The sequence below is a fragment of the Elgaria multicarinata genome, chromosome 9 (assembly GCF_023053635.1).
Source record: "Elgaria multicarinata webbii isolate HBS135686 ecotype San Diego chromosome 9, rElgMul1.1.pri, whole genome shotgun sequence".
NCBI classification, from domain to species: domain Eukaryota; kingdom Metazoa; phylum Chordata; class Lepidosauria; order Squamata; family Anguidae; genus Elgaria; species Elgaria multicarinata.
In genome coordinates, this window is record NC_086179.1 from 54,458,910 (window position 1) to 54,471,277 (window position 12,368).

Genomic DNA, 12,368 nt, shown 5'->3' on the forward strand with positions numbered 1-12,368 from the left:
CAGATAGGTGATGGCTGTTATTAGTCTAGCTTCTTTTGTAGTCATTCACTAATGACAGTTCAAAAAAGGTTCAATTTTACCCCAAAGCATATCTCAGACTCTCCAATACACTTAGCTAGTGCTCTCCTTTCACCATTGACACTTCCCATTGCACAAATCTCCTGAGAATGTAATTATCACCTACAAAACGGAATGCAATATCTAACAGGGTAAGGGGATTAGCTCCTCTTTTACTCTGGCTAAGCAAAGTGGTGATGAGAGGAGAAATCCTTGGTCGCAGCTGTTCCAAGTAAGAATGAAAAACAGAGTCAGCCAGACTAGTTGTCTTGCACGTGTTGAAGCCAGAGACCATGTTCTTTACTAGGAACTCCTTCCATTTAGTTGTGATTTTGGAAGGAATCTGATCTCACTACTACAGCATTGCCTCCATTATATAAACACTATATTCCCAAGGTAGAAAGCTTTGTAAATAGCCATTAACTCTATTCAGACATGAATGGTGCAATCCTATGCAGGTTTAGACAGAAAAAAGTCCTACAACTCCCAAGACTCCCTAGCCAGCCATGATGTAGTAGACCATTTTCCTGCCTAAACACACATAGGTTTGCGCCTTAAGATGGAGAATCATGTGTACCCACCCCTTATGCAATCCTCATAAAGCCTAGAATCCCATGAAATTACAAACCTATAAATTAGCACCTAGTCTAGTATTGCTATGGGTCTAGGAACAGATGTGCATGCAGACTTTTCAACCAATGCACATCTTTACTGTACAACTTCTGCTGCATTCATCACTTTCAGGCCTGCTCAGTTAACAGGGCCAAACAACTTCCATTTCTCACTTAAACACAAACACACGTCTATCAACATTTCAAAATAAAGGTAATTTCCCCCCTTTTAGACAGAAGAACAACATTATATGCCAGGGGAAATTTTCCATTACTGGAGGAATGAACTTGGCTATGAATTGAGAGACATTTTTGAAGGAATATGAAGCAATGTAACTAGAGTTACAATTGCCAAGGGATAAGATTCAGTAACTGTTACAAATTTACATTGGATCTTGTTCTGAAGAGAATTTTGTACAGTACCTTTGTGGATGACAGAACCATTTGAATAATATATGTAGAGGGGTTACACTTGGCAATCCTCTGCACATGTACTCAAAAGTAAAGCCCACTTTTATCAAGTGGGCTTATTCCCAGGTAAGTGTGTAAAGGACAGTGCAATTAGAGAGCCAAGAAATCCATTGCTCACAAAACTACGTAATTTTGTTCTCCTTGAAAAAAAGCTGTGAGTTTCTACATTTTAATCCAGGCATGTCAAACCTCAGGCACTCTCTGAGATTCCCCAATTAGCCATGCCCACTTCCCTTGGCTCCACCCACTTCCCCTGACTATTTGCATGCCACTCCTAAGGATTAGTTACTTTGGGCCTGTTCAGATGACACGCTAAGCCATGGTTAGGCCGCTAACCCTTTTGCAACAAATGGTTAGTGAGGGTGTTTAAACCGTGGTTATGTAGTCACCATAGTTAGGAATGATTCCCACGACGCACTAAGTCATAACGTTTAGCTCAAAATACTTAACCACCATGGCTCAGTGTGTTGTCTGAACAGTCTAATTGTCAAAATATCCAGATATTTTGTCCGTATCCTTTCTGCCTTTGGCCCCATCCCCTAGCCTTCAGCCCCACCCACCACTGGAATGCAACTCCAGAGAGCTTCACCAAAATAGAATTTGGCCCTTGGGTTGGAAAAAAAAGGTTCAAGACCCTTGTATTAACCAAATGAAAACTGGACCAATTTTAGGTATCATTTCCCTGATGTATCTTGCTAATCAAGACGAACACAAAAAGCTTTATAATCACTTTATCCATTTTCCTTGTTAAAAAACAGTAACATCCATTTAGACAGCCCTTCTAGACCACATTCTAAATCCAGGGCATTTTTTATTTACTTCTAGCTTTTTTAAAGCAAAAGTAAAGGGACTTACATGAAATGATTTCACATCAGCATCAAGTATGGAAACAATGAGAATATTTATTTATTTAGAATATTTATATACCATGTTTCTCATGAGTAGAGCTGTCCTACTCTTGTCCAAAAGAGACATATATAATTCTCAAGGGGCAGGGGCGTTTGCTTTATCATTTCATGTATTTTGCATAAGGGCTCTCTCTTTGAAGACTCTTTGTTAAGCTAAATTATTTTTTACCTTCCTAACTTCAGCCTCAAAGATCAAAGAGTGGAAATTAATTCTAGCCTCCTAGAACTTACCTATATTCTTTTAGGACTGCTTTGGGATTTTTATAAAAGATTAAGATTTTCTGCAATTCACAAAACTATAGCTCTTCCTTTATACTGAAGATCAAATATCAAAGAGCCCTTTTGCCAAATGAAGAAACCATGCAATAGCAAATACCACAACTTTATTCCAACCACTTATGAGCCACTGCAGATAAGCACTTTTGAAGTAATATTGTAAGGCCTTTTAATGGAAGCTATTTCAAAAGTAAAAAGAAGTATGTGAATGTGTAACTGGAATTCTTAGGAAACCCAGGTATGTCTTTCAGCCCCATGTGGTTTAAGCACTTTTGTCATCTTAATTTTCAGCACAACAATTGCCTCCATGTGCACAAATAAACAGTGAAATCAGAAGGTTCCCTTAGAAGTAATGTTTCAAGAGAAGGGATTTATGTTACCAAGTTTAAGTCTACATGTAGCCACATGGATGTGGTAATAGCAACTAAATTAAAACTGGATGAGCAATCTTTTTGCATAATGGTGTAGTATATGATCAGTTCATCTGTATCATATTTGAGAAATCATGGAATAATGGGAGAAAGATTCTGTATGGAAAACAACCTCTTGAGGGGAGCCAAAAAGACAGCTTCAGGTAAGGGAGATGCACACATATAGATACACATCCATACAATTTAAGATACTCTTGCTTAAACTTTAAGCTTTAAAGCAAGGATGTCTAACCTCTTTTAGTTGTGGGTCAAATTCAATTGGGGCTGTATGCCAGGGATGGAGGGTTCAACGACAAAAGGGCAAGACCCAAAATGCCAGCATATTTTAGTTCAGGGGTACAGAAGTTCCACCCCAATCCAGCCCATGGACCCTCTTGCAGTTCCGTCAAGGCTTAGGTTTCAAGCCTCACCGGAATCCCCTCGGAGGTCATCCTAGCCTGTTTTCCCCAATCTGAGAGACTGGAGATAAAAGCAGGGATGCGGGGCAATCCCACTTGGCCTGTGCTGGGAAGAGTGCATTTGCAGATGTTGAACCAGTGGGAGGAACTACACATGCAGTTACCCAGCAAGGTATTGCCATGAGTAAACCTACTTCTGTAGATTTAGGCAGTGATATGTCAACAGCCATAGCACTTCCCCTACCACTTGGTGATTTCTTAGGACCCAATATTGGTTAGTCTCAGTGTTCAAGCAGTATAATAGTTGGACCATTTTGACATTGAAGCATATTATAGTTAACCTCAATCCAGAGTCTCGCTACATATTAAGGGGAAGAGGGAAGACATGAACCTGAGACTCCTTTGGGCTCATTCACAGGGTGCTATACCACAGCCTTCATATCCCAGGCTCATGAAAACATGTAGAGCAGGAGTGCAGAACTGCAGGCTCGGGGCAAAATCCAGACTTGTGGGGTTCCCCAGAAGGCCATTCTACTTTGCCTGGCCCCAACCTCTCCCTCTTGATGATGTATTGTTTAATATTTGACCAGTATTTGCACAGGTGTTCCTTTCATTTCCCAAAGAAATGCCTTCCCTATGGCTTAGTTAGCAGCAGTAAGAGCTTTAAGCTACAACATGCTAGTATTTTTGTTTTGGCTCCACCCATTTTGCCTTCAACCCCACCCACAATTGGAATGTGATTCCCAAGAGCTTCTCCCAAATGGAATTCAGCCCTCATGCTGTAAGAGGTTCTGTATCATTGGTGTAGGGACAGAGATTCCCCTCTTTATATGTCATGCAATTTTATGACTAAGGAACTTTGTTCTTTGTGAAATAGGTCTCAGGTGCTCCAAAATTCCAGAAATGTTGAGGCCATGGGAAGACCCCATTTTTTCCCAGAGAGAGGGGAATGGGGAGGGATGGAAATTTTGAAAAAACTGAAAAATAAGCATTACCGTTTTTCTAGCTCTCTTTACAGATCTCCAAGTAGGGCAAGGAAAGAATCCTGCCTGAAACCCTGGGGAGCTGCTGCCAGTCAGGGTCGACAATACTGGGCTAAATGGACCAATGGTCTGACTCAGTATAAGGCAACTTCCTACATTCCTAAGACAGCCTACAACTCCCATCAGCCTCAGGCAGCATGGCCTTTGGTCAGGAATGCTGGGCACTGTAGTCCAAAACATCCAGAAAGCACTAGATTGGGGAAGGTTGCTTCAAGAAGATAATTTTATCCAAATGTTTCCAATTTTTTCCAGGCTTTCACATCTATTGCCAGCGTAGTTGTTTCTTTCATTCCTTATTACAATTATTGATCTATTTTACTGAGACATTTACGCTCAGTTTCCCAACATGTGAATAGAGTCACCATTGCGCATTCTTGACAATAAATGTGCATTTTTGACAATTGTTTTTTTCTATAGTGTCCTCCCTTAGCTGCAAGTAAGTTGAGAGCCAGGCACCAAGACTCCCAACAAGTTTCATAATTGAGAGCTGGAGATTTCGTACTGATCTAGTTCCCCACTCACGAGTTCTTAATGTATGCTAATGTGATTTTTATCTTTATATTCCATTTGCATTCATTATTTTCATTTTACTTTATATTATCCATTTTAACCTAAGTTATTTATTTTAGCTTATATTTTTACTTGTTTTTATTAGGTCAAATTGTGACGGCTTATCGCTTTTAGCAATAAAGATTTCATTCATTCATTCTTATGCTGTAGCAGTCATTTAACAACACACTAAGCCATGGTTAGGCTGCTAAACCTGTTGAGGCAATTGGTTAGTGAGCATGCTTAAACCATAGTTATGTAGCCACCATGGTTAGGAATTGTTCATACAACATGCTAAATCATGATTCACACAACACACTAAGCCATAATGTTTAGCTCAAAATGCTTAATTACCATGGCTTAGCATGTTGTCTGAACGGGGTCAATATAACTTTAGGAACAGAAAGGCTGCTTTATGTTCCAAAAGCAGTCCTTCCCAACCTGGTGCCCTCTGGATGTTTTGGACCACAATGCCCAGTATTCCTGACCACTGGCCATGCGGCTTGAGGCTGAGGGGAGCTAAAGTCCAAAATATCTAGAGGGCACAAGGTTGCAGAAAACTATCTTAAAACAACAAAGTGATTTTAGATCTGGAAAGAATGCTAAAAAAGTAAGTCTTGATTATTTTTCAAGTTTTCCAAAATTTCTGATATTCCGGAAATAAACCCCTTTTCCCCTCCATGGCCTCAAAATTTCTGGAAATTTTACATCTCTTCCTCAAAGCCTTTTTTATCAGGATTGTTTAGAAGCATCTTGTGGTTTTTTTAATGTAGAAAAAATGTAGAGGGGGCAACATGGAAACCTACAAAATTATGAATGCTGTAAAGAAGTCAAAGGGATAGTTCTCCTTCTCTCATAAAATTAGCATTTGAGACCAAATGATATGATGCATGAATAGGATCTCTTGCAGGTTTTTTACAGTAGCGGCAGAGCAGTAACAATCTAGATTGGCATTACAGCACTGGATGTGGTGGGTGGGAGGGATTAGACTCCATGCTTCTGTAATTCCCTCTTGTCTGATTAAAGAAGTACACACATGAACCTGCTAAGGTCTTGCTGGGAAAACATAGGGAAAATGGGGTGAGTTCACCCCACTTTTGGCTCCAGATGAAGCCCATGGATGATGTTGCTCATGGGTTACTACATCCTGCAGAGAAAAAAGGTTCCACACCCCTGGTTCCACACTCCATACATAGTTATATATAGATGGTCCTAGCAGTTTTAGTCAAGACAAATATTAGAATGTTAAGATTAAATAAACAGACTCAGATCTTGACAAGTGGCTCAATAGGCCCGCAGGGTGGCTTACAAAATGCCAACAGCAAAAGCATTACAATAATATTAAAACATTTTAAGAGAAACATTACAATTATATCAATACGTATGACTTACTAAAACTGCAAGCCAGCCCAGAGCAAACACAATATTGCCAAATCTGCTTTAAAATCAGCACCATGTTGTAAGTGTCACTACCTTATATCAACTCTACCCATGGCAGCAAAATTCCCATTTGGCCATTTAATTCCCCCCCACCCCCACACACAATTATTTCAAATTCATGTATAAGAAAAAAAAGTTATACTATAGTCAGTCAGTCTCTCTCTCTCTCTCTCTCACACACACACACCAAAATTACCACTGTATGCACAGATTAAAAAAAATTAAAGACCACAGAAGTCCTTACAAACTTCAAAGTCACTTTTTTATCTTGGAGTCTATAAAATATTTAGCAGTGAAATACTTTGTTTTATTGTCTGTTTACAATCACGTAAGCTCTTCCTAGAAAAGCCTAACACACACTAGGAAAATATCTACCTACCTAAAAACTGTACTTTTGCCCATTAATTTTTTTGTGTCTGCTGAAGCAAGCAAGCTTTGATGGATACTTCCTGTAAATGAAGTAGATTAAGTTATTAGAAAAGTTATGTGAATTGACAACATTAGCAAATACAATAGGTTTTATTTTGTTATACAGTAAAAAAAATACTGTAGAGGGTAAGTAATTTATTTGTTACTTACAGGAGCCTTGAAAGGAACTTCAAGAACGTTATGGTTACCATTACTTTAAAAATAAAAATGAAATGTGGAGCAACAAGTACAGCACATATTAATTCCTCAATAGCAAAGTATTGCCAATATTCATGTTTTACAGGGTTAAAAAAGCTACCCAAAATTAGCTTCATGTCTTCTAGCTAATTGCTCTTTATTTATTTAAATAAAATACTATTTGAGAACATAACCAATGCATTGATAGATCAGACCCAAAGTTCATCTGGTCCAGAACTCTTGTCTGCAACACTGACCAGTCAAGATGCCAATAGGAAGCTCACAGACAAGTCATGACTGGAGATAAACAGAGATTATTGAGAAATTCCATGTTTTAAAATTATAATCTCTAATAAACACCAATCGATTAACCTTTTTTTAAAGCCATAGTCATCTATAGTCTGGTTCAGATGTACTCATGTCTATATTTGTCACTGAAAAGCCTTTGCCTGGCCTATGATCCATACACAGAAAGAAGCAATCGAACTGCTCTCCAATATATCGTGGCCGAATTACACAATATTTGTTAGAAGCATTTATTGGTTGCTTTTCCAATAAAATGTTACATGCAGCATTAGCATTCTAGTTCCACTTGCCCCTTGGGGCAGCTGATGCTGGGGGGTGGCAGTGCACATGACTGGACCAGCACACAGGGAAGAAGAGTTCAACTGTTAACCCCTACACATAGATCACCAGCAAGGGCATGAGCTTCCCAGCAGCAAACACAAGCGGGTGTAACATTTGAAATGGCACTAAGCTGGCGACCATCACTAAATCATGTGGCAATCATTTCATAAGGTGTGTTACGGGTCCTGAGTGGGTTACCTATTACCTAAACTTATTACCTATTTGTAATAAATTTCATTGGATAATTCAAAGCAGTAGTATTTTGAGAGAGAATAATCTCTCTACTAATTCTCTCCATGTAAACCGATATCATGCCCTGCCCCCTCAACCACACTTTTTTACTAAACTAAAAATTATCAACCTTGAAATCCTTCCTCTGGGCAGATATTCTTGAGCAAGGCAGATATTTTATTGTTAATCATGTACTACTTTAATAAAATTGCTCACCTTCATGCTGACTTGAAAACTGCTATTGATGCAGTATGTGTTGAGATGTCCAGTGCATCATCTTATCCTGTTTTGTGGGATCAATTTCAGATTTTGGAACCTGATAATGTGTACAAGATGCTTGCTTCTGTTTGACCCACCAGATGCTCTCTCGACCCTGGCCCATCATGCTAGCCATGAGGGGATGCTGAGTTCTGCAATAGCTGCAGGTTCTGAACCCTTGTGCACAGTTCAGAACCTGCAGCTAGTGCAGAACGCAGCAGCTATGGTGCTCATGGGACACCTAGCTCTGCTCACATAACACCTGTTATTATCATATAAAGCCCTAAACAACTTGGGACCAGGATACTTAGAAGACTGCCTTCCCCTATATCTACGCAGGCGACACATAAGATAATCAGAAGAGACCTTGCTGGTCATTCCAAAGTGAATGGAATGTTGCCCACGCTCTGGGAAACCCTCCCTCATGTAGTTCGGGAGGCAGTAAATGTGGTATCTTTTAAGCACCTCCTAAAAACACACCTTTGCACCCAGGTTTTCTCTGAACTATAAGTACTAATAATGTTGTTCCATTCAGGTACTCCTTAAATTCTTTTTATTGTAGCTGTTTTAATGCTGTGCTTCAATGCTGTGTTTTTAATATTGTAATTAAATGTATTTTAATATTGTGAACCACTAAGGGATTTCACTATATTCAGTGGGATATAAATGCCAAAAATAAATAAATAGAATACATAAATACTACCATTCAAACACTATGGGATGACAGTGGATAGGAGAGGGTGTTCCAAGTACTTTGTTTGTCTTAACAATTTCACCCTGCCCAGGTTAGTACAAAAGAATAAAATGCAAAATGAAATGCATGCTTAATACCTCATTTCAAGAGAATTACCACTTTCTCTCACATGTGAGAAGAATTCTCTTGACTCAGTACAGTTGCTACAGGGCTGAGCCTTCTTTTATGATAAGCAAGTGACCCAGATTCACTTCCTTTAATCTGTCCTTCTCTAACAGCGTACACAGGGCCCGACACATCATAGTCAGCCCAGGAATATGAAACAACACTGCACAGAAAGAGGTCATAAATCAATGTACAGGTAAGGATGCTTAAAATCTAACTGAAGGACACATTCATCCCAATGCTATACATGCATTTTCACATGTATGCAAACCCCATTGAATTCAATGGGACATACCTGGGTAAATGTGTATTGAATTGTAGCTTTAACAGCACTTAATTATGAACAAAAGTATGATTATTAAACCAAACACATTGTTAAGCTGCAGCATTTCGATCCAAGCCACTTGAACTCAATTGGTCTATAGTGCCAAACGACTTTCTATCAATCTAGATATTACTCAAATGCCAATAATAATAATAATAATAATAATAATAATAATAATAATAATACAACATTTATTTCTTACCCACCTCTCCATTTTGATTAAGGCAGGGAACAACAGTAAGTATAAAATACATAAAATACTGATTAAAGACATAGTATACATTGTTAAAACTTTCTAAAAATATCCTAAAAGCATCCTAAAATTCCATGGGATAGCTCCATCTCAATCCCCTTCTTTTATTGGACAGATACACAGGTGGATATACTCTCATTACTACAATCTATGAGGCACGCAGGGTGCTCCCTTAGTAGTAGCAACAAGAGTTGATTTACGCTTATGAAAACAACAGCTCAATCTAGGACTACAATCCAACACTACAACAGAACAAAACAATAAAAAAAATCAAAGCATATGTTGGTTTTAATATTCTGTGTTCTTTCAGTGGCTGCTGCCAAGGCAAAAAGCGCCAAATGCATGGTTTTCTCATCCTCTTCATGAAAGAACAGTAAATGTGCATTAATTTAGCTGCACCTGTGTTCCCAGGGGGGTGGAGAATTATATATTTGCACCTCAATGGCTTGCACCCTCATCAATGCTTTACTACACCACATCATACTTACAGTAGAAGCAGGTATTAAGAACGATGGGTCATGATAGCCATTAGCTAGCTGTAAAAAGTATAAGCAAAACATACAATGCAAACTAGAGAATACCCAATGCTCATTTTGTGCACAACCCAGATTCACTAGACAATTAATGAAACATGAAAGGAGATGTATTGAGGCCTACCCAAATACTGTGTGTTCCTTTAAAAACTTACTTAGTAAAAGGATTCCATTTCTTCAGGACTGAGTCAGCATGTTTCACAGGGAATCCACAAGATGAGGCTTGGATGCTAAACATAAATATTTAGCACCACAGTTAAGAAATAACACCATTTTTTACCTCTTCCTCAATGCTGACAAAGTGATAATGGCCCCAAGCACCCATATCTGAAGGGAATGCTAGAGTGTATATGAGGATACAGCCAACACTTCTATCTTTCCAGCGCCAGGTTAAGACTTTCCTCTTTGCCCAGGCATATGGCAGCACATCTTAATAACCCACATGTTTAGTTTTTAATGCTTTATGTATGTATGTTCTGTTTTAAAATTTAAAAATTTGTATACTTGTTTTTATCTCAATTTTAGAATTTCTGTAAACCGCCCAGAGAGCTCTGGCTATAGGGGCGGCATATAAGTGTAATAAATAAATAAATAAATACTGGGTGAGCTCTCTTGAACTGTGAAATCATCCACCTACCTGTTGCCCCAAGATAAAGAGAGGACAATCCCCAGTAGGTACATCTTCAGAGAAGGCTATCAATGGCTACTAGTCCTAATGGCTATATACTACCTTCAGTATCAGAGGCACGATGCCTATGTACACAAGTTGCTGGGGAACAAGGGCAGAAGAGTGCTGTTGCACTCATGTCCTGCTTGTGAGTTTCCCATCAACAGATTGTTGGCCACTGTATGAACAGAATGCTGGACTGGATGGACCCTCGCTCTGATCCAGCATGGCTCTTATGTCCTTCTTATGTTCTGGCATGTACACACCTAACTTTTCAATGGTTCAGGTGTAGGTTAGATAGATACTAATTTTGTGTTTATTTTATTCTGCACTCTCACTTCCCTCTCACTCCCTTTTACCTTATGTTTTTAATTAAACCATTTAACTTCAGAATACTGGCGGTTGGCTGGATGTTTTAGACCATCCTGTAGTTTATCTCTCAAGAGACAGGCTGCTCCAGCAACATGCTCAAAAGTTTGGGCATAAAGGGAATCAGAGAGGACATGCTGAACCTTCCTTCCAGCAGTAACTAGAGAGAGTCTGGTACAAATTCCCAGAGTAAGAGCTGTGGCTGTCCCTGCAATCCACGTGCCAAAGGCTTGTAGGCAGAGTAGTGGAATTACTGCCAAAAAGTTGGATTCACAGGCAGTATTCAATGTTAGTCCTACTTAGAGTAGACCCACTGAAATGTAAGGGACATAAGATAGTTGTGACTAAAAATCTCTTAATTTACAATTTCACCAACTATAACATAGACAGCTATTACCTACACCAGTTCTGCTCTACTATTGCTTCTTTTATCCTAATATGTTCTATACTATTAATAATATTTTATAGCAGAAACATGAAGGAACTTTGTGGAACCTTATACACTAGCATATTTATTATGGTGTGACTCTTTTAAAGTTAATTTTATTGGAGCAGTCCAAGGATCCAACCAGTGTAGCATCCTGTTTACCACTGTGGCCAGCTGGATGTTTCTGTCAAGCCCACAAACAGGACATAAAGGCCTTCCCCAAATTAATGCAAAAGGCTACATTAGAAGTTGAGGATGAGATGGTCAACTACCATTGCGAAGTTACTGAGTAAAGCCAAGTAACTTCAAAAAATGTGTCCCTCAGGTGAAAGATTCCAAACTAGCAAGGATGTACCAAGAAGATGATTGGAAATTTCTCATATTACTAAACATATGTGTGTGTACAACGTACAGTCTATGATCAGGTACGGTGGGTAAAATCCAATACAAGTCCTACTTAGACCCATTAAAATGAGTGGGACTTAAGTTTGTCATGACTATCTTAGGTCCCATTATTTTCAATGGGTCTACTCTATGTAGGGCTTATGTTGAATTTTACCCTATCTTGCAGTACTTGATCCATCTTTTTCATATATGAGTTAATATTCTTTTAAGTATTTTTAGAGGCAGCTGCACAGTACACAAAAAGGGCAAAACATTCTGTCACAGATGCTATTTGAATGTGGTATTTTGACAACTTTAAATTATGTTCGGCACTGCCAAATGGAAGAATAAAAAGAATAAAACATGTAATATACTTGAACATGAAAATAAACTCACAACTGGCTTTTCACACCCAGGATGGTACTGAGTAGAAACAAATTACATTCCAGAGGCAGAATTTACTCCCACCTAAACAATTCCCACTTCTTTAGAATATGTACACCAAATCAAATATATAAATTAAGTAAATATTCAACTCATACACAGCACTAACTAAAAGCAATATTCTAAAGATGCTTAATTCTCCTTGCATCCTAAGAAGATCTAGGTGGGTTAACTTGTTGCAATGCCATTGGTTAGTCAGAT

The 12,368-nt window shown here is 38.7% G+C and overlaps 1 protein-coding gene across 5 annotated transcripts in view; it reads right to left on the minus strand.

Annotated features, from left to right (window-relative positions):
* CNOT2 (CCR4-NOT transcription complex subunit 2) overlaps positions 1–12,368 on the minus strand; it is a 60,810-nt gene that overhangs the window by 24,510 nt on the left and 23,932 nt on the right. For 3 of the 5 annotated variants that reach the window (XM_063133896.1, XM_063133894.1, XM_063133895.1), the window contains exon 2: positions 6,564–6,633. The exons of the other annotated variants lie outside the window; for them this stretch is intronic. The gene's annotated coding sequence lies outside the window, so the exon portion shown is untranslated. The remainder of the gene's footprint in view (positions 1–6,563; positions 6,634–12,368) is intronic. 5 annotated transcript variants of the gene reach the window in all.